This window comes from Phyllostomus discolor, chromosome 2, assembly GCF_004126475.2.
Source record: "Phyllostomus discolor isolate MPI-MPIP mPhyDis1 chromosome 2, mPhyDis1.pri.v3, whole genome shotgun sequence".
NCBI classification, from domain to species: Eukaryota; Metazoa; Chordata; class Mammalia; order Chiroptera; family Phyllostomidae; genus Phyllostomus; species Phyllostomus discolor.
In genome coordinates, this window is record NC_040904.2 from 174,062,809 (window position 1) to 174,086,664 (window position 23,856).

A 23,856-nucleotide genomic window follows, 5' to 3' on the forward strand; every position below is an offset into this window, starting at 1 on the left:
ACGGGCAGCATTAACTTTCATTCTGATTCAGGAGATGTCAGGGGTCTGTGAACTTAATTGAAAGGCATAAAGTATGACTTATGAAAGATAATAGAAGGATTTTTGTCATTTTTTCTATGTATAATAAATATACGAACATAGAGAATTGTATTCTTAATCATTATTGCTTGAACAATAAATTGGGAAGTGGAAATATCTACAAGAACAAAAAGAAATCACAATATAGTTTTTTTAAGCAGACATAATGCTTTTTTGCACCATATTTCAAATAGTCGCAGTACCTACAGTAGATCAGCATGAACATCACCCATTGCTGTGTGAACATAAAGATTTTTGTGAAGAGCTCAGAGCATGCCTCGCATTCCTATGCACAGAACGTAGTCAATTCTCTCCAGCAGCAATTCCCATGCATTGGCAGTCAGAGCAGCAAAGTCTCCGGTCTAGAGTAGCTCTCATATCTATAATAGTGTAATCTCATATCTATAATAATTTAATTCAAATATCAATATATAGTTGCATAAAACCTGATTGATTAAAGAAAGTAAATGTACCCTTTAAAAAAAAAAAAGCCTTCTGTGAAAAGAGATAGCTGAAAGTCAATATCACTGCAGGGGTCGCCTCTGAGGAGAAACGCTGCTTGATGAGTGTGTGTTTTATATGTAGCCCCGATGCCAAGTGGGATCTCCCGACTTCGTAATGTCTGGGTAAAATCTCCTCCATCATCCCATCTCAAGCCTTATGTCAGTATAAAAATTTCTCCAAGTTCTATGAAAATAGCTACTTCTTACTTTTCTTGTTTGTTTCTTTCTTTCTTTGGTTGATTGTTGTTCTTCTGGCTTCTAGTGTTTTGCCCTATGAACTGATTTAGCTGAGGAATAACCTTTCCACCTGGAACTATCCTTTCTTTCCCAAGCCACGTTAGCCCAAATAGTCATTTATCATAGTCCCATGTAATAAAAAATCTAATGAGACAAATACATAGAAATATAATTTACTAAATTTTGGGAAAGAAAAGAAATAAAAAAAGTATATTGAAACAACATGACCATCTTATATTAAATAATAGACATCCTAATTATTAAAAAGCTTCAGCCACCCCATCCACTGCCGGGGATTTTTTTGGCTGCCTCACTGTAGACTGACTGACCTTTGGCTCCTCATTCAGGTTCCTCCTTCTATTTTGCCTCTTCCCTGCCCTCTCCTTACTAAATTGCCACCGGGAACTCCAAATTCAGCATAGAAATTGATTTTGTTTTCTTCCAAGTGCCCTTAAAAAAAGTCTGAATGCTCAGGAAGTGATATCCAAGGGAAGCAGGAACAAAATAAAAAGGAAAGTGAAGCAGAGAGAAAGCAAAGAAAATATGGGGGGTGCATTACTGACCTGGCTACTGTTTCACAAGAAAATAGTATGGCAGGATGTGTGGAACTTTTTGCATCTCCAAACAGCAGGTGGAAGGGAGCAAAATATATCTGCAGGACCCTTTCCATCTCCTGTCTTTCACTCGTCAGGTTCCTTCCAATGTAGCATTAATTTCTCTGCACTTGTGGTTTTAAACTCCCATATTCCTCATCAGATACATATGTAACAACATTGCTTGATTCCTGGATATGCTTAAATAATAAGCTTCTGCTTCCAAAGTGTAATTAGCAATCAAACTCACGGGCATAGATCATCTGCCGTTTCAGTAACCTCTTACCAGTGCCCTAAATTCTTCTACCTTGTTATTCTTTTTTTCAGAACATGCTGGAGGGAAATCCTAGGACAATACACCCAACAAGGGCATTGCTAGAGAAAATTGTACAACTGAGAATTCTGGCTATAAGTTCACCAACCTTAACTGGAGTCCTCCTTTCTGCTCTGTTTCCTGTTCTCCACACAATTTGAAATCTTCACTCTCCTGAAACAAGCCCCAAGTTTTTCCCTTATTCTCAGGAGATGGCTTCACTAGCTGCTTCAGAAGGAAAATGAAAGCTTTGCCCTGGTTGGTGTGGCTCAGTGGATTGAGCGCTGGCCTAGGAACCAAATAGGTCACCAGTTCTATTCCGAGTCAGGGCACATGCGTGGGTTGCAGGACAGGTCCTCAGTTGGGGGTGCATAAGAGGCAACCATGTATCTCTCACACATTGAAGCTTCTCTCCCTCTGTTTCTCCCTCCCTTCACCTCTCTCTAAAACAGTAAACAATGTCTTTTTAGAAAAAGAAATAGGAACGTCCGATTTTTTAAAAATGAAAATGAAAACCTTTATATAGAGGACCTGTCAAATTCTTATCACCCAGTTTTTAAATCTACCTGTATCTCTTGTATCAACAACAAGGATTGCATTGTGCAGATGCACACTGACTCTACTCTCTTTTATTCTGCCTTTCAGGAACCTCATACATTTCATGTGTTTATTCTCTTTTACGTCTTCAACCTGTCCCTCCTTACTGACTACTTCTCATAGACATTTAAATGTGCTATAGTATCTCTATATTAAAAAACCCTCCCTTCAGCCTTACACCCACCCTCCCACAGCTGTATAATATTTCATGTATTAATGCCCTACAACATTTTTGTCCACTAACAGTTAGTTGTCTGAGTTGTTTCCAGTTTTTTGCTATTACAGTGATTCTACAAAGAGACCTGAGAATATTTCCTGGTGCATATACGTTAGATTTTCTACAGAAGAGGAACTACGAGGTCCTTGGATACACACATCAACTGTGCTACCCTGATGCCAAATTGTGATCCAAGATAATTGGACCCTTTGGATTTCCACCAGCCACGTGTCAGGTTTTCCTTGGCTCCATGTCATCATAAATGGATATTCTCAGATTTCTTAGTTTTTGCAAAATGGGGTGTGCAATGGTGTCATGCTTTGTTATTTTCATTTTCCTGATTACTAACAAAATTGGTTCACTTGCAATGTTTACAGGCCCCTCTTCTTTCTTCTATAAGAAGTTTTTTCAAATGTTTTGCCTACTTTTCTTTTGGGTTGTTTATCTTTTTAATGATGTTTTGCAGCTCTTTATTCTGGATATTAAGACTTTTAAATGTGTGACAAATGTTTTTCACTTTATATTTCCTGTCTTTTCATAAGTAGGGGTCTTATTTTTTAATGCAATTGCATTCATCTATCTTTTCTTGATGATTTGCATATTTTGCTTCTTGTTTGAGAAATCCTTGCTCTGAGATCTCACAGATATTCTCCTAAATGGTCTTACAAAAGTACTATACAGTTCCCTAATCAAACCTGTAACCCATTATCGTATACATGGCAACAGGCTTCCAAGATGGCCCCCCATTATCCCTGCCCGCCTTGTTCATGCCCTTGTGTGTTGTCCTCCCCACATTGAACGAGGCTTACCTGTGTAGTAAACAACATATGCAGAAATTAGGGTGTTTCACCTTGAGCCTACGTAATAAAAGTCATTGAGATTTCACTTTGCTCTCTTGTATCGCTAGCTGTGGGAAACGGCTGCTGCCTTGTTGCGAGGCCCCTCAAGAAGCCCCGTGGAGCAGTCGGTGGAGCTGGGAGCTGAACGCCCTGAGGCCATGGGGAGCTGGTTGCCAACAACCGGATGGATGAGTCCTCCGAGAAGTGGATCCTCCCAGCCGAATCTCGCTGGGAGAAAACTGAAGCATGTAACTAACTGCGGCCTCAGGAGAGACTCTGAGACAGAACAACGAAAAAGGCTGTTCCTGAATTTCTGACCTGAGGAAACTGTGTGAAATAAATATTTTTATTGCTTGGAGCCCTAAATAGTGGGAGTGATTTGTTGCACAGCAACAGATAATTAATATATTACACATGTAAGGCAGCATTTCAGTTCCAATGTCTTTCACTTGCATAATCAGTTATTCCAGCATAATCTATTTTAATGTCTTTTTTAATCTAATTCTAGACTCCTTATTCTATTTAATTGGTCAATTTGTTTATCCTTGAGTTAATTTTTCATTAACTACTGTAGCTTTATATATTTTTTCTAGCTATGTTCACCACTATGCCACCAACACACTATATATATATATATTTTTTTTTAATTTGGTAAGGCATACTTCAAGGCTTCAATATTCTTCAGTAATGTCTTATATTTTTCTAACCCTTTTCTCCATGAATAACCCTTTTCTACTGAATATATTTATATTCATAAATATTTTATTTTCTCCCAGAAAACCTATTGGGTATTTCAGTATTTTGACATATCGCATATCGTAGCCTATGATTCCATGGTGAATTGCTGCATTTATTTGGTGTTGTCTTTTTACAAGTTTTATCATCTCCTTTGCAAAGATCATACACATTGTTTATTAGACTTATTCCTAGGTATTTCATTTTTACACCAGTGTGGAGTGCTATAAAATGGAACTCTAAAGAAGATAACATTTAAAATGGGATAAAATATAACAAATTTCTCAATCCAGAAACTGGCATATAATAAGCACTCAATAAATATCTTAAAGAAGATTTATGAAGGAATAAATACATTGATGAATGAGTAAATAAATAAATGGATGAACATCTGCCATTTATTTTTTAAGTGACCAATGTGCCTATCTGTAAGTTTTTTATTTGATGCCATTCTACTTTGGTACTCAATATTTTCAAAGGGATTTTCCACACAATAAGCCCTGATATTTCCAGTTCGTACATCAGTATGCCACTGATAGGGTAATTAAGAATTTAAAGGAATAACTTCGGAGGGGTATAAGACAGCATTTTATATCAGTATCTCTTTTCCTTTTCCAGGACTTTATTTTCTTCTTTATAACCTTTGGTATGTTTAACTGAACTCTCCTGCTAAGTATATTCAGTTCAACTTACTGTTCCTCTTCAGGACCTTCACAAACCTTTTCATGTGTAAGAATAATGCAGAGTTATACTCTTTCAATAGTTTATGTTATTCGTTTCTTCTATTTGTTGTAAAGATTCGCCTCTCGGTCAATGGAAAATATGACCCACAGAAAGTTCCAAGAATTATATCAGGATCCCACCATCACTATTGTTATCGGTAGCCCCGCTGTGTATAGAACTTCTCGATATTTCCAAATGTGCAACTCTAGGCCTGTCCTTTCCTTGAAAAAGTCTCCTAAGTACCTTAGCAATTTAATACTGTCTGTTCTTTTTTCAAAATCTTAGGCAAGAACAGCATGCTGGAACTGAGCCCACAATATGTGTCCCTCTCAGTAGATAAGCACACTTCCCTGAGCACTAGGATCATTTGAGCAGAGGTTTGTCATGTAACTGCCAGGAGGAGCATTGGGAATCACAAAGATAAATTCAAGTCCATGGTTTGGAATTTTCCCCACCATAGCCAAGCATCTTTTAAAGTAGGTATTCAATTATTTTGATGTCCTTTTAAAGACCTTGCTAAATTTCATCTTAAAAAACAATTTTGAGATTTATAGTACAATTCCTAGAACTATATCCTGGAAGGATCTGGGTGGAAATCAGGGAGTAGATATGGATCTTTATTTTGGCTTTTAGTGGCTCATTCATGTGTACAGGGACCTCATGACCTAGCCACAGTTGATCTCTCGTCATCTCCCATCTTCAAATCTCCTCCAACTGTGAGAGCCCATGGTTTTTGTTTGGTTTCGTTTAGTTTTTCTTTTTTTGTCATGCTAAGAACACTCAACATGATGTCTACCCTCTGAGAAAATTTTAAGTGTACTATAGAGTATTATTAACTATAGGCACAATGTTGTACAGCAAATCTCTAGAGTTTAATCATCTACGTCACTGAAGCTTTATACCAGTTAAGTAGCGACTCCCATTCCCCTCCTCCCAGCCCCTGGCAACACCTTTTTACCCTCTAGTTCTTTGTGTTTGACTATTTTGGACACCTCATATAAGTGTGATCATGCAATATTCATCTTTCTGAAAGTCTATGTTTTAATTTACTAACTCTTTGAAAAATAACAATAATAAACCATTACATGTTAACATCTTTGTGAATACTAACTACATCTTCAAAAAATTAGTCAGAACAGTGGCATAGTTTTACATGTAATCACCAATCTCTTTAAAAAGTTTGAACTATTGGGAAGCATCAAGTTAATGATGGCCATCATACTTTTTCCAAATTGTCACTTCTCCTTCAAGTCTCAAATTTTATCATGGGCAACAAATACTATCAGTTGTTTTCGCTAAAGTAGCAAATTCACTTTGTTCATTGGTGAGGAAATATTTGTAAATATACAAGACTGAATACATAATTTTTCAGTGTTCTTTTAAATATGTTGTCTTCAGTGAAAAAAAATAGCCACTTCCACTTGCAACTCACTTGTACAAATGTTTTTCTTCAAGATAACAATAATAATTTTGTAAATGACAGATGGGTTTTATGTGTACTTCCTATTTCTTCACAAGATGTGTTCTTAAGTGTTGAGAGTTAATAACATTAATAATTTCTACTACTTCATCAAGGATGTACTTAAGTGAAACAGGCTTTTATGGGTAAGTCTGTGGCTGTGGAGACTTCAGTGGCTATTAGCAGATGTGGGTGCCCCTCTGCAGACTTGTGCTAAGGTGTCTGCAGTGTTACCCTCAGCACCAGCAGTGTGTATGTCAATACAGGGGAAAAGGCAAATAACATCTACTTAGTCATCATTAAAATAGTTTTGACTTCATGGATCCCTGAAATGTTCTTGGGATCCCCGGGGTCTCCCCAGACTACACACTGAGAATTTACAAGACCATTGCCTCAGCCTCCTACCTGCTGTTTTCCAATCTGATCTCCCCATAAGACTGGAAATCAGATCATGTTGTAATTCTACACAAAACTTTGTGGGCTCCTTATCTCATGCAGAGCAAGGTGGAATCTCCTGATCCTTCTGATCTCAATTCCTACCACTTTCTCAACTGCTCATCTTCCTCAAATCTAATGCTGTCTCATTGTTCTTGAACACTTCTGCTCAGTGGGTCTTCATACTCTCTATTCTTTCTCCACAGGGCATTTTTTTTTCCTTCACATATTTTTCATGGTTCATTTTTTCTTTTCTTTTAGGTTAGCATTTAAATATCACCTTATGGAAAGGCCTCCCCTGACCGCAGTCTACAGCTGCACCTCTGTCATTCTTTAAACCCTTAGACCGCTTCACTGTCCTTTTGGACTCTTATTTGTTTATTGTCTGACTCCCCCACATAGAATGTCAGCTCCACGATTGGGAAGCACCCTCATACATCAATGTAAGGCTTTATTAGATGCAGGATTTATATGAAAAGCAGCTAGGCAGTCTGCTAAGTACAGACCACTCAAATTTCTAGTGATCATGATTATGAAAATGGCCACAAAAGCATGTAACTTTACAAAAATCCACATGAAATGGAATGAACTAAGTTCTTTACTTAATTATATCAATATGCAAAAATCAGTTGTACTTTATACCTAGCAATTATCAATCTCAAAATGAAATTAAAACAATTCCATTTATAATAGGATCAAAAAGAATACAATGCTTAGAAATAAGTTTAATAAAAGAAATGAGACTCGTACCGAAAACTACAAAACACAAATGAGTGGAAGGACACTCCACATTCATAGTTAAGAATATTTAATATTATTAACACAGCAGCGCTAATTCTCAGACTGATCTACAGATTTAAACCAATTCCTCTCTAAACCCCATTTGCCTTTTTTGCAGAAATTGACAACCTGATTCTAAAATTTGTATAGAAATTCAAGGGATTCAAAAGAGCCAATATACTTGAAAAAGTATAGTTTTTTTTTCCCAACAAAAGACACCAGGACAGCTATATATCCATATACAAAAGAATTAAATTTCATTCCTTCCTCACAATATGCACAAAAAAATTAAATGGAGCATAAGTTTACATTTATTAAATAAAACTATAAAACTCTTAGAAGGAGAAATAGAAGTAAATAATAGAAGAAATAGAAGTAAATAATAGAAATAGAAGTAAATAATAGAAGTAAACTTTATAACCTTGGGTTAGGCAAAGTCTCGTTAGGTATCACACCACAAGCACAAATGACTAAAGGAAAAATTGATAAATTGAACTTCACTAAAATTAAATGTTTTGTATTTTAGAGGATACCATTAAGAAAGTACAAAGACAAAAATATTTGCAAATCATATATCTGACAAGAAACTGTATCCATATATAAACAACTACTACAATTCAATATAAGACAAATAAGCCAATTAAAAATTTTAAAAGAATATAGAAAAAACTTTTCCTAAATAGGCAAATTTCCCGTAAACACATTAAAAGGTGCTCAAAGTCATTAGCCATCAATAATAAATAAATTAAAATCATAATGAGGTATTACTTCCAGCTACCTAGAATGACTGAAACAAGACGGCAGAACAAATGCCAGTGAGAATGCAGAAGAACTGGAATCCTCACACATTGCTGGTAGGAATGCAAAATGGTGCAGCCTCTTTGGAAAACACTCTAGAGATTTTTCAAAAGGCTAAATATAGAGTTACCAGCAATTTCACTCCTAAAATGAAAGCCCCCCAAATGTAAACATGTATCCATGTGAAAACTTGTACATTAGTATTCACAACAGCATTGTTCACAATAGCCAGAGTAGAAACAACCTAAATGTCCATCAACAGGTTAATGGATAAATAAAATGTGGCATATCCATAAGTGGAATATTATTTGGCAATAAAAAGGTATTAAGTGCCGGTACATACAACACAGATGAACCTAAAAACATCATGCTAAGTGAAATATACCTATCTGACCACATATTATATCATCCCGTTTACATGCAATATTCAGAATAGGTCCATAAAGACTATAGATCTGCAGATCATAGCAGATCAGGGGTTACCTATAGCAAAAGTTGGGGCTTGGGAGAAATGGAAGGTGACAGCTAATAATTTTGTAGTTATATAGGTTTTCTGGATTGTTATAGCAGCCCAACTGGACTAAGACAACTTCAAATCTCAAATATCTGGTTTGCAAACCCAAATGTGTCCAATGTATATTCTCACCAACCATATTACCTTCCAAGATAACAAGGGGAGAAAGCTTTCAAGGAAAGTGAGACTCTTGGTTAACTCCTGTGCTTCTTTTCATGGCCTTCCTGATTCACTTGTGGGAAAATACATTGTTTTTAAGTTATAGTCCTCATTACCTTACAAGACTTTTTTGCCATATTTTAAAAAATATACTTTCTTAAAGAGCACCAACAGAGGGTAATAAAGGTGTAATACATGGGTGGGAACATGTATTCTTTTCTGACCTTCCTCGAAATACTGTTTAACAGTATTTCATTGTTACATCAAAGATTGCAGTATCATTTCAGCTGCAACATCAAAGTGTTTAATTTGCTATATTTCATTTTCACAATAAAGAAATTATCTAGCCTAAAAAGTATTAAATTATATAGCAAATGACTTTTTATTGTGGCAAAATATGCATAACATAAATTTACTGTTTTTAAGTGTACAGTTCCCTGAAATTAAGTATGTTCACATCATTGTGCAACCATCATAGCAAATTACTTTTATATAAATAATTTAATCAGAAACTCAGACATATAATTAAATCTACATGTACCCTCAAGTAAAGAACATTGTCATAAGATGAGATAAACTAGTAATCCTATTGATAAATTCATATTTTATGAAACTATATTTAAAATTGATTTACAATTGTAATTTCCTTCTACAACCCAAAGATTTTCATCCAGATTCTGTAATTGAAAATAAATTCAAATTCATTGATACATCATGAGATAGATTGCACATTAAGTTTATCAAATGTCAGGCTTGTTATTCTGTTTTTATTTGAAAAACAAACTTTTCCATGAGGCATGGACAGATTTTTGTAAGATAACAGCAGCTGTGGCAGAGAATACATTTTCATTAAGGAAAAATGAAAGTGTTTTCCTTTAATTGGTAAGATTATTAATAGTTCTTTGGAAGTGTTAGACAAAGTTGTTACAGGATATTTAAACAAAAACATCTATCATCAATAACCCTTGTACTGTGTTTCTTATTGTCGTACCAGCTGCTACTGTTTCTTCTCTCTTGACAAGACATCAAGCTCAAGGCTCTGCTCACCTGACCATATCAGACAGGTCAAAACACAGCCATCAGCGTGACTAAGAGAATTATCCAATCAAGCCAGAATTTCCTGTTTTTCCTCTCCTTTCATATGCTTCCATTTTTATGCCTGGGTCTTTTATCCAGCCCCCTGGTCCTTAGGAGCTTTGCTATCAATCACTTCCTTCTGTGCCTTTACCTTCAAATTTCAGAGGTCTTTCCACTCAGCCTTTTCACGCTTTGAGAGGAAAAACATCAAACATCAAAATCCCTTCTCTTACATCTCACAATCCCACCTAGTTAGTGTTTAAGATTTCCACTTTACTTCATAGCCAATTTTTTTTTACAGAGAAATTGACATTCCAGCTCCACTTTCTCACAACAATTCATGCCTCAATCTACCAGAATGTTGCTTTGACTGAAATTGCCCATGCTGAGACAACTCAGGTCAATGGATATGTTTCACTTCCCTTACATGACTTCTCTCTGCCTCTGACGGGCTTAGGGATCCTTACTCTTGAAACTCTCTAGTGCTGGCCCGTGTAAAACTGGTCCTCTCAGTTCTCCACATTCCTCACTCCTTTGCAGTTTCTCTGATGGACTCTTCCTTCTCTGTCTTCTTAAGTGTTGAGGTTTCCTGTGTGTCTAGCTCCTTACTAAACATCTATAGTTGGACAGTGCATCTCAAGCTCCATTACGAAATATAATTCTTTATTTTCTCCCCAACCTTCCCCTCCTTACACATTTTCTATCTCAGTGAAAGTCACCACTGTTTACCCACTTCTTCAAGACCTAGCACCACCGGTGACTTCTCTTCCCTCCCCTCCCACACAGCATCGCCTACCACATCCTCCCCCAGCCCGAGGATGGCCAGTCTCTCTCACCACTCTGTGTCTCCTGGTCAGAGCCAGTTCACTGCAATAGCCTGCATCACTCAGTTCATATCCTCCACACTGCAACAGATTCATTGTCTGCATTGTACACAAAGCATCTTGGTGCCCATCATTCTGTTCAGAGTGACACCTGAAGTTTTGCATCTATTGTTCCTGCCTTAGTGTTTCTTTTGCTCTTAATTCCCTTATACATTATTTTTAAATTCTTGATTTGTGTGAACATTTGTATGACACCTCAAATTATTATGGAATGAGGTATGACAAAAATAACTGAATACCACTCTATGTGGAAGTACACTTTCAGCATAGATATAATAAAGTCAGTCTTTCCTCCAAGTGAACAGGAAATGAGTTTGCCTTTGCCTCAGCACATTAGAGAATGCAAAGTGCTCAAGTCAGAAATCAGAAAGTCAGCACCAGGGAAGCAGAGATAGAAATCATTCCCAGAGTAATCAGCAACGCACAATTTGCAGTGCAAATGTTTTAGGGGGTATATAATTATATCTTAAGGTAGGTATTTAAAATGAACCTTGAGGAAACAACCAGTCAACTCCAGAATTGTGGAAAATTCCCCATCCAACTTCTTTAGTAAATAAATAGAAGGAAGGAAGGGAGGGAGGGAGGATAAAAAGAGGGAGGAAGAGAGGGAGAAAACTGGTACAGATTAGAGTTGTAAAAGACAACTCAAATGCAATATATTACATTGTTATAGCCCAGACTCCAATAAACTAACTGTAAAAAGACATTTATGACACTGTTAGGGAAACTAAACTTCTATGAGGCATTTAGATAATATTAAGAAAATATTGTTAATTTTAGGAATCTGACCATGGGGTAGTAGTTATATTCGTAAAGGCCTTATATATTACAGTTACATATTACTATGTTTATAGATGAAATGATATAATATCAGATATTCACTTTTAAAATAGTCCAGATGTACACATTTTTATGAATAAGTTTATCAGTTTAAAAGTAAGTTAAAAATATTTAAAGCAACCCTGGACTCACAGTAAGTTTCTAGTAGGTTTTAAATGAACATAAATTACATTCTTGTCTCAATCTGGGTTCTTTCAAAAGTAATAACTGAGGGAAGCAATCGGAGAGAAATTTACTTGAGAATGCTATCCCAGGGGACAGCCTTGAGCATGAGAGAAAGTGAAAATGGGGAAGCAGAGAAAGCCGATAGAGGAATGCACATTGAGTCAGCTACCCCTTTTGGATGACAGGGAGCTTAGTCATGCAACGAAACCTCAAAACCTCATGAAATGTTTATCAAAATTATCCACTGGGGGAAGAAGGAGAAAGCGTTGATCAATGACCTCCCTTCCCCACTGGTCAAGGGCTAAGCCACAGGGCATTAGCACCACTGAACTTCTTAGCTACCCAGGCCTGAATTCTCAGAGTCCTGTGACATCCAATGTCTAGGCACAATAGAAGCCCCCAGCAGAAAGTGAGAGGCACCCAGCACTGGCCTGAGGCAATGTGCTGTCAGGTTGCACTTGAATGGGTCTGGCTGAAGTCTTCATGGGAACTAGTCTCCATAGCTAAGATCAGAATAAGAGAATTAGAAGAGGCACATGAGCTGTTCTAATACAGATCCTCCTTTGTGCCTACCACTTGTATCTCCCTTTTCTTCCATTAAACCCTCTCAGTAATAGAATCCCCTTCATTCTAGGCCAGGACTGAATGTAACAAGGTCAGGGACACAAGGGGCAATGCCTAATGCTGCCCCTGGCTCCAAGGCCATCACAGGCATTATTTATTCCCCAGTACCAATGTAGGATTCTCTCACCCTAGACCTGTACCTTCGCTGGTGTGTTTGCATGCCTGCTGGGGTGACCCAGACCTTCATCCCCAAAGGGTCTGTGTCCTTGATTTTCTTGTGCTGATCAGGCTGTGGTTGTGACAATTCTCCATCCACAATTTTCACTGGTCATGGTAGCATCAAGAGACACCCAGTGAAACACTTCTAAGCACCCTGTAGGTCCCACATATATATCACCCTGACTTCATTTTGTACCAGGAACTCAAGTTCCTCAACGTAAAAATCAATAATAGTTACTACTGCACAAAATGTCTTTTTTGCCTATTATTAGTTTTCAGGACCTTCAGTGTTCAAACATAACAATGTACAGGTTACCACCAATAAGATATATAGAATGTAGCATTTGATGTGGTAACAGAACAATGAAGAAGGTCACAGTCTAGTGAGTATAACATGCAACAGCAGGTGTCATGTTTTACTTTTGTAAACTTGACTGCAAACCATCAATCACCATAAAATACAAAAAGAGGGGATGGGGGTATAAGGGGACTAAATGATAATGGAAAAAATACAATAAAATTAGTTTAAGAACACAAAACCAAACAGAAACAGATGAACATGTCTCAGAAAAAGGCTAAATTAAATTAAATTTTCTTCCCATAAATCATTTTTAAATAATTCCTATATATTTTTCTTCCTATTTCTATAATGTATACCTTTTCTCATTCAATACGGATTTAAAGGAGATGTATTAAATTAATATTTTTAAGCAAGTATGGACAGAAGCCTAGGAAAAGTTACTTAACATAAGGGTGGAATCTTATCTGCCTCATTAGTTATGCCTATTTTAGATGGGTTTGCTCATCTGATAATAATAAAAATGCCTCCACATGTTCTGTGCATCTGAAGTGATAGACTCTTGCATGAACTGGCTTAGTCTGCATAATAATCCTGCAAGGTAGGAAACTGGGGGCTTGGGAAACACTTATCCAAGCCACAGTTCCTTTTCCATTTTAGTCATGTTGCTTTCAAACTATCCCTCTGAAGGGGTAAAAGAAATCACTCAATTTAAAGTTTTAACTATTTTAGGAAATGTGTGTCGATTTGGGTTCTTTGGATTGTCATTTTGTGATTCCAAATTAAGAACAGGGGTGTAATAAAGAACAGAAAGGTCATTTATAAACTGTTGCTTTCAAACAACTGGCTTTTTTTGTATCACTCCCTCATTGTCTATTGCATCTTAGGTCCAAATATTGCTTTTGTGGGTTGTAGATCCAGATGGCCCAGTCTACCATAGCCATAGAGCTGTCATTTGAGTTGTTTGAATAGTCAAGGTTTCCCGCCAGAGATTTTGACATGCGAGTGAAGGGACACAACATGGAAAACAGATGGAGCATACTTATTCCAGGGGGCAGAATTCCTACAACACAATCAAGCAGTTCAGGCAGCTCAGCCTTTGAAATCTGTAATTTCTGTGGGCAGCTCTTCAGTCTTCCTGCAGATTTTGTAAGGATATCATGGTCTCTTTCCAATGAACTTTTGTTTTTCACATTAAGCAGAGTCAGTTTCTGTTGCTAGCTGTCAAAGAACCCTAAATTATGCATAATTCAACTGAGAGTGACCTTTTGTTTCTATAAATACCTATTGCATGGAGAATTCACAGCACACAATTCAGCATCAATGTCCTCTGATTCCACCAGCAATGTTGCCTCCCTATTTAAATGTAAACTACTTGGGCATTTCTATTATTATTCTATGGGGTTTTCTCATATGACCTAGCATGAGGCTATGTCCCCACATTGATGAACAGACTTTAAAAACATACTAAGATGGATACAGTGGTAAGAGGTGGGCTTCTGGGTAAACCAGGGGTAAAAAATGAAGATCAGGGATTGCCAAAGCTTTTTCCTTACATCCTACTTCAACCCACTCATGACTATTGTAAACACACGGTTCCTCACTGGGCAGCTGTTCACACTAACAATAAGCACATGAAAAACAATCACACTGATCATGTCAGCCTGTGTTTGTGCAGACCCACTCTCTCCTCCATGGGGACAAGAGCTGGGATCATTGGATTCCCATGGCATAATGAATGAGTCATGAATATGTTATTTTTGCACAAATATATGAAACCTTGCTGGAGTGGTATTCTCATCTTTCATCAGCATTAATGATTGTTGAAAATATTAAGGAAACTGTCAGGAACAATATATAATCTCCTATCAGACAATGTGCATGTATTGACAGTAGTTTCCCCCTTTATTGGCTTCGTTTTCCATAGTTGCAGTTACCCAAGGTCAACTGCAGTCCGAAAACATTAAATTGAGGATTCTAGCAATAAACAATACCTAAGTTTTAAACTGTGTACCATTCTGAATAGCATGATGAAACCTCTCGATGTCCCTCCAGGGTGTGAATCGTCATCCGTCAGTGAGTCCAGCATCTCCACCCTGCAGACACTCCCTGCCCGTCAGTCACAGGGCAGCCATCTTGCAGATCAGAAAGGCTGTTGCAGTATCGCAGTGCTTGTGTTCAAGTAAACTTTACTTTACTTGATAATGGCCCCAAAGAGCAAGAGTAGAGATGCTTGTGATTCAGATATGCCAATGAGAAGCTGCAAAGGGCTTCCTTCAAGCAAAAAGGTGAAAGTTCTCAAACTAGTAAAGAAAGAAAAAAATCATAGCTGAGATTGTGGGGATAAAAGGTAAGGACTAATCTTCTATCCATGAAATTATGAAGAAGGAAAAGGAATTCGTGCTAGTTTTGCTGTAACACCTCTAACTACGAAAGAGTTAGGCTACGGTGCACGGTAAGTGCTCAGTTAACGTGGAGAAGCATTACATTTATGGGTGGAAGACATGAACAGAAAATGTGTTCCACCTGATGGCACTGTTGCGGCAGGAAGCATTGAGCCTGTGTGAAGACTTGGGCAAGGACTTCCCTGAAATGAGCGACACCAAGCCATCTACTGCAACTACGGGGTGGTCACACAGTTCAGGAATGGGTTTTGACTAAAAAATATAACAATTACTGGAGAGTCTGTGTCTGCTGGTGAATCAGCTGCTGCTGCATTTCCAGCAGAGTTGAAGGAGCTGATTAGGGCTTGGTACTGTAGCAGCCTCAGGCCCAGGGGGCCCTGCAGTGTACTCACGAGGATAGAAATGCTGCTGTATTTCGAGTATTTTTTATTATAGAATGATCTATTTTCCTCAGCTTGCAGAGCATAGACAATTTATTTCACAAAAATCTCAGTAAGAAAGTATAACTATTTTGTACGTTGAATCACTAAAGTGCTTATTTTACTGGCAAAGTCATTCTGAGGTACAAATTTAGAGCATTTGTTTGCTCTTAAGGGATAGCTGCTCTTACCTGGAAACTGAGAAAACAACAAAAAGAAAAAACCCTTTAGAAAAAGTGTTTATATTTTTAGAAAATAGTAACTCTTCTGGTTGAAGAGTGTAATTAACGTCCACTACTTCCTCTATGCTTTTATCCATATAAATGCATACCTTTTAGCAATTACAAAAGGTGACTCTGTCTCAGAATGGTCTTATTTACCTGGAGATGAATTAAACATTACCTGATCATGCCTACCCACCCTGCTTTTCTTCATGCCTATAATTTTCTGTGAAACTTTTCTTAAAGGCATATCATTATGGTCATGTACAGAAGGGATAACTAAAGGAAACTTATCTTTGAAATCTGTGCATGAAGCACATTTTCTGGTGCTCACTTCAGCAGCACATAAGCTAAAACTGGAACGATACAGAGAAGATTAGTATGGCCCCTGTGCAAGGATGACACACAAATTGGTGAAGCATTCCATATTAAAGTAAATAAATGAATGAATGAATAAATAAAATATTTTCTGAAATTAGCAATTGTCTGTGAAGTCATTTGATTTTGAAGGATATCATGAACTCTACAAAACTACATAAAAATTATTTGGGCAGTTAATACCTGAAGTATGTAAAGGAATACAAAAAAATAAAACAAGAATACAAGAAACAGGAACAGCTAAGTCTTATCTAGAAGAAGTTAAAAAAAAAACTAGAGAAAAATTAAGAATATCATAAATCCAAGATGCTGGAAGATCCCCCTTAGAGTAGAAAAATCAAATGATACAAGTTTGCTTTTATTTCTTTATGCATCTGACCACATTACCTGATTCAACAGAAAATATCATTTATGTAGCAATATTGTATTTGCTGCTTACTGGTTTGGGAAATGAATCTACCAAGGATAAGAAACATAATTTAGTGACTGTCATAGACTTTATCAATATAACACTAACACAACTCTAAAAACTAGAAGGGAGATGGGTGAAAGAGAAATTGGTATGTTGGGTAGGTACACTAATGTCTCATGCTTCTGAATTGGCCATCAATAGATGCTGTCTAATGCTGTTGGTAAGTCTAAAAATGGCAAACAAAGGGAGATTAACCCTGAAATAATAAAGTTTAGCCTTTGGAAATATTCACTGACAAGGGGCTCCTGACAAGCACTGGGAAGAACCCTAGCAGTTTTGTATTTGTAAATATGCATTTTTTTTCTTAAAGTGCCCCCCCCCCCGTGCCCCCCCCAAGATGTGTACATTTTAAGCCTTGCATAACCTGGATCCATTCCTGGGCCACTGCCTTGGGACAGACTCGACCTGGAAGACCCTGAAGCTGTGCAGTTAATCCAACCTTGATGGTAACTGGCAAAACAACCAATGGTAGCAATGCTTGCCTTTCTTCGCTTCTGGGGACAGTCCTGGGAGAACTGGGAGGGGTAGGGGGAAAGGAAGACAGACAACTGGACTTCTCATTTCAGAGCCACCAGTGTCATTCTATATGTTAACCTGTAGACGTATTTTTTTAAAACAACAGTTAATTTACAATTTATCGATATTAATCAATATGAACTTTCCTCTTTCGTGTGTGCTAAAGCTGTATATTGAAGGCAAAAGGTAGGGCTACAATGTATGTGTATATTTTATACATTTTTTTTTGCAGACTGGTGACAATCTTTATTTTCTCCTCACACACGCAAATTTCTATGGACTTATTCAAGTTTACTTACTCTAGTCCATAGAAATTTCACATATGAAAGCAACAGTGCATAATATAAAAGTAAATACAAAACATCTGGCGTTGTATTCTTGTCCTCAGGAAAAACAACGGCAGAAAGCATTAATGATGGTCTTTTCCTACCCAGTGCATAGTGTGATTGATAGAACTCTAACAAATATGAGTATTTTCAACCAATGAATGCATACATAAGAGGAATGTCACATCCATGTTTCTCTCTCTAAAATCAATAAATAAAAAAAAAACATTTAAAAATATAGGAGTATTTTCTTCCTATTAAGAACTTTCTCATGAGTGAAATATTATTGTTTCCCAAGATACCTTAAAAAAGAAATTCATTATTTTCATCATAGAATCTCTGTAGCATCATAACAACGGGATTTTGTGCTTGTAAGTAGCTAGTAATACTGTTTGGGGCAGATATATTGAGTGCTTGCAACAGAGTAAGAAAAACCGGTTTACGGAGGCATTGCACAGCCTCGTGCACGAGGTCGCTGAAGTGATGGCCCGCTTCCCTCGGATAACGAGACCGTTTGCACATGCCAGGAGGGAGTGCAGCTGCCGGCAGACTAGCTCCATGGTAACGTGCAGATCAGCACGTATGTCATTTCTCGGCACTTCTGCTCGGGCACTTACTCTCAGTAACAGGTTAGACAGCCAGGGGCAAAGGCTATGTTTCAACATGTTCAAGCTAGAAAACATTGTTGGGTCATTCAACTACTTAAACAAGAAAGGACAGCCTTAGTGAATGAAGGGAAGGCTGAGGGAAGATCAAGTGCAGACTTCCTCTCTCTCAGCCTTGAACTGAGAGCAGAGTGACTGGAGGATCCCAGCAGGTGATGGGGGATGCAAAACTGGTTTCCTTTTGCCTGTCTCCTGGGCAGCTTTGCAAAGCATGGCAGAGTATAAAAGGAAGAACCTATTTTAATTAAACAATGCAAATACCTGTTTTTTATTACTTTTTGGAGTGAGGGATGATTAATACTCATTTCTCTGTGTGTATGTTTTTTTAATAATTTACTTTCAAGTTTTGCTAAGAAAGCCTACAAGAACCAAACTACCAAACTATAAACTCTGTAAAGTATTGTGAAAAGGTAGGCCATTTTAAGTGAAAAAAAAATTTAAAAATGGAAGCATTACATTATTAAACACTGCATAATGAGTGATAAATTATAAAGAACTTAACGATAAAATGAAAGTGGGAACTAAAGAATCTCCTAAGTCCACTCAATTCTATACTTCTCTGAATAACAAGAAAGGACTACATGAGGAAATTCAGAGGCAAAATATAGCAATGACTTTTTTAAAAGTTCTAAACTACTCTTGGAAATTTCTTACCTGTAATGGCATGTTAAGCTACCATTGGCATGAGAGCTAATTGATGAAAACAATGGTTTGTTTTTGCCTTAGGGAGGTAATGGAACAGGAGGAAAATATAAGAATATATAGGTAAAAATACCAACGGGTGAAAAGTTTACTAGAGGAATTATTTCAGAAGCAGGCATTTAAAGGCCTTAGAGATGGTAACAGAATAAATAGTAAAAATAAAAATTAAATCAGCTATTTTGAACTAGAAAAAATGAATAATTACAATTGCTATATAATAACAAAGTTCTAGCAAGAGCAGAATGCCATGCAAAGATACTAAAGACTAAATAAAATTTTGCCATCTTATTCTAGAATTCAAAAGATAAGGGGAGGAGTAGCACATCAAGAAGGATCAACAAAAAATTATTTAAAGTTTATTAGTGGATGACACTCATTCTATGAGGCTCCATGGATTTCATCCTTGCTACTTCTCCATAATCAACTCATTCCCGCTCACCTTCCCGGGGACACACTTGCGTTCTGGTCACATGATCTTCCCTCAGTTATTTGAAATGACGAACTCCACCCAGCTTCAGGTCCCCTGATGATGCTGTTTGCTCTGCTATGAACCGTCTTCCTTCTTCTCTGCCTGACTAGCTCTTCCTCATAGTTTAGTCTTAGCTTAAAATATTATCTTGGACCTTTATGGCCCCTATTTTAAAAAGCCCTAAGCATCCCAGTGCTACCTCATGGCTACTGACTACCACTATTTTGTATCTCAGCTATCCTTATACTCGTTTTCTGTAGAACACACATCAAAACTTGCAATTATTTTATCTTTTAAGACTAGATATTAATTTGACAACTAGAAATGAGGGAAGGGACTGTGTCCATTTTACTGCTGGGAGCCCAAGTATGGTACTGAGTATATGATAGGCATAAAATAAAGATTAGTTAAATTAATGAGTTAATTGGTTAATGAATTAATAAATAAAACCTAAACAATATGATGCAATTTATGTAATACATAAGCAAACATCTATTCAAAGATTGCCTTTTGCAAACATAGTATGTTTTCTCAATCTCTTTGTGAATTTTTGGCTTAGCTCAGACCGTAAGATCACAGTTTGGCTGCCAGTGATCATGGAGAGCAATTATCTGGAGTTTTTGGTTCCTGTAGGTAGAGGCCCCCATCAAAACTTAGCAGAATAGAGCCCTGGCTGGCGTAGCTCAGTGGATTGAGCGTGGGCTGGGAACCAAAGTGTCCCAGGTTCGATTCCCAGCCAGGGTATATTCCTGGGTTACAGGCCATAACCCCCAGCAACCTCACATTGATGTCTCTCTCTCTCTCCCTCTCTCTCTCTCTCTCTCTCTCTCTCTCTCTCTCTCTCCCCCCTCTCCCTCCCTCCCTAAAAATAAATAAATAAATAAAATCTTTAAAAAAAAAAACAAAACTTAGCAGAATAGCCCCTTCCAAACATCAGAGATGGGGGGGGGGGGTCAGGTACTAAGCAGCCAAGAGCCTCCTCAGAAGTATTCACAAGAGCCAAGGGTCCTCATACTGGGATTAATTGTGTAAAAGGGCTGGGGAAGAGCTTTACTTAAGGAAAACAAGTGAGTTCATTCAACAGCTATTACCACGATCTTGTTGAGTACCTATTGAAAAAGTGTTTCATGCCAAGCTCACTACCAAGTCCATAGAAGACAAAAAAAAAATTAAGAAGAAACTACTGCTTTCCTGAAACTCAAAGTCTAAAAAGAAACACACATGTATATATATGTAGCTTTCTGCAATTTTGAGAATTATGTTCTTGAAAAATCCATGACAGGATAATAATAAGCTAAAAATGTAAGAATTAAGAGACAATAGGAATGAGGGACAAATTTCAGAATGAAAACAGGAAAGTCTTCTTAGATGTGATATTTTTGTACCCTTAGATTGGATTTTCAGTGTAAAAGATATCATCCAATGATTTCTTTTGATATTAAAATTTGAAATTCAATTTATCAAGATTCTCCTTTAAAGTTTTGAGTTGAACATACAAATCTACTTTACTTTAAAGTCTAGTAAATTCAGCAGTTTCTGAATAATGTTTGATAGGTCCCATTTAATATTTTAAACTATATTTATAAATATAAAATATTCAATTTCCTCCTTGTGTCTCTTGATTGTATGACTTAAACAAATTCCTCTCAGGTCTAAAATTTCTTAAATAACAGTATTAAATTAAACCTTTAAATAATATGACTCTTGAGTTCTCTAATATGTTTCAATATATGCACTTAATGAGGGCTTACTTTAAAATTAGAAGCATAAATTAATCTCTAAACCAGTTTTAAATATATTTAAATGCTTGACATATGTTGCTCTAAAAAGCCTTTTTTAATTCAAGAACATTCCAAATATGCTCAAATTCCATAACATCGAAATATTAACAGTGTGGATGGAACTGGAGACTATTATGCTAAGTGAAATAAGCCTCACACTAAGACAAGTGATCTCACTTGTAAGAGGAATCTAATAAAAAAAAATTAACTAATAAGCAAAACAGAACCACAGGCATGAAAACATGGAACAGACTGACAGTTGTCAGAGGGAAGGGGGACTGATGAAAAGAAGGGGAAGGGATAAGTCAAAGAACATGTACGAATGACCCCTGGAAACGGGCAACGGTGTGAGGATCAACTGTAGGAAGGGGAGGGGGGTGGGCTGGGTGGAGGAGGGCAAAGGAGGGAAGAATTGGGACAACTGTAATAGAATACACAAGAATAAAAAATACATAGTGATTCTGGTTATCATCAACATTTCTGTACTTAATCCTAAATCTTCTAACAGTTGAGAGATGGTTATTTGATAAGAAAATAATAATGTCATCCCAATAGAGTTTTAGCATAACTTCATCATTGGCTGGTTTCACAGCTGGAGCTCTGGGCTCTGATGCTGACTGGATTCTCAGGGACTGAGAGGTCAGATTGAGCATTTCAGCCCTGTGCCGCTTGTGGACTGGGGTCCATTCTAAGAAATGTGTCCATAGGTGATTTTGTCATCATGAGAACTCTGCAGAGTACTTACACAAACCTAGATGGCATAGTCCACTGCACTTCTAGGCTTTTATGGTACAGCCTGTTGCTGCTAGGACACAAGCATGTACAGCATGTTATTGTACAAACCAGAGATTAAATCAAGCAAGCACAAGTGAAAATGACGCAATTGAAAGGCCCGTCACTTAACTGTACACATGAGATGCGTGAGGCTGCTGTGGCATAACAGGGGCATAGTTTTTGCAGTAAAGTATTTCTATCTATAAATAGAAAGAATACACTCTAAAATAATGATTAAAAGTATAGTGTAGTAAACATATGAACTAGTAACATAGTTGTTTATTATCATGTATTATGTACTGCACATAATTGTATGTACTGTACTTTATAGTAGGTTTGTTTACTCCAGCATCCCCACAAACACTCCTGTAAGGAGTTTCCCTGTGATGTTGCCATGGCTACAATGTCACTAGATGATAGGAATTTTTGAGCTCCATTATAATATGGAACCACCATACTATATGCGGTTTGTCATTGATCCAGAAGTCTTTATGCAGTGAATGACTACTTGTAGTCCTGCAGCAATGAAATTTACACCTTATGTAAATAGCTTCCCTGGGATTTACTTATGGGTATCTGAATCTATGGCTTACTCATAGAAATCTTATATCCTGGTTGCTTATACCAGATGATTGGGTTTCATAGTCTGTAAGCATTTAAGATATGCACACTATTTTCTGGCTACTTCTGATTTGAAAGGAATCCTGCTTATAAGGCATGTATGTCCATTTCTTAGGATGTGTTACAACTCATGAATATTATAATAAGAAACTATTCAATTTTTAATTATTAATGGCTTAGTATGCCTATTCAGATACAACTTCTGAATCAGTCAGGAATTGAGTTAAACTGCTTGATCCAATGATCAGTATTTTTAAAAATAATTGTTTAATTTTTATCATATATAATGTTTTTTGCATGTGGATAACCAAATTTTCTAGCATCATTTATTGAAAAGAAGGTGCTTTCTCTACTCAGCTGCCTATCACTGTGCTGAAAACCAGTGGTGCATACATATGCGGCTCTATTTCTGGGCTCTCTGCTCATACACTGTTCCACCGTCTGTCTCTGCACCATTGCCACGCTATCTTGATTGCTGTAGCTTTATAATAAGGCTTGAAATCAGATATTTTATATTTCTTTGCATTTCCATGTAAACTTAAAGTCAGTTTGTCAGTATCTTTACAAAAACTTACTGAAATTTTGAATTGGATTGTATTTAATCTATTGGTCAACTTGGGGGCAATTAACATATTAATGATATTGAATCTTCAAAGCCATGAAAGTATAATAATATATATCTCTATTTGTTTAGATTTTCTTTAATTTTTCCCAGCAATTACAGGTATTTTTACATCTTTTATAAGGTTCACTCAGAAGTATTTAATATTTTTATGCAATTGTTAGTTGTTATTTTATTATACTGGGTGATTGTGGCTAATATATAAAAATATATTTTTCTTAATGATAGTATATCTTATAACCTTGCTAAACTCATCAGTTAGTTCTAGTAACTCTTGTAGAGTCCACTGGATTTTTTAGAGACTAACGTCATCTGTGAAGAAAGACAATTTTCAAACTAGATGAATTTTGTTTTATTATTATTTTATTTCTTTGTTTTGCCTTACTGTTTATCTGGTACTAAGTTGAATAGAAGTGATGAGCATTAACATTCTTACTCTGTCTCTGATTTTAAGAATA

At 36.8% G+C, this 23,856-nt stretch overlaps 1 non-coding gene across 1 annotated transcript; it reads left to right on the top strand.

The window, feature by feature from the left end:
• Positions 1-16,398: 16,398 nt before the first annotated feature.
• On the top strand, positions 16,399-16,505 carry LOC114514194. The gene has a single exon (XR_003685932.1). It is a non-coding gene; the product is annotated as a U6 spliceosomal RNA (small nuclear RNA).
• Positions 16,506-23,856: the final 7,351 nt, after the last annotated feature.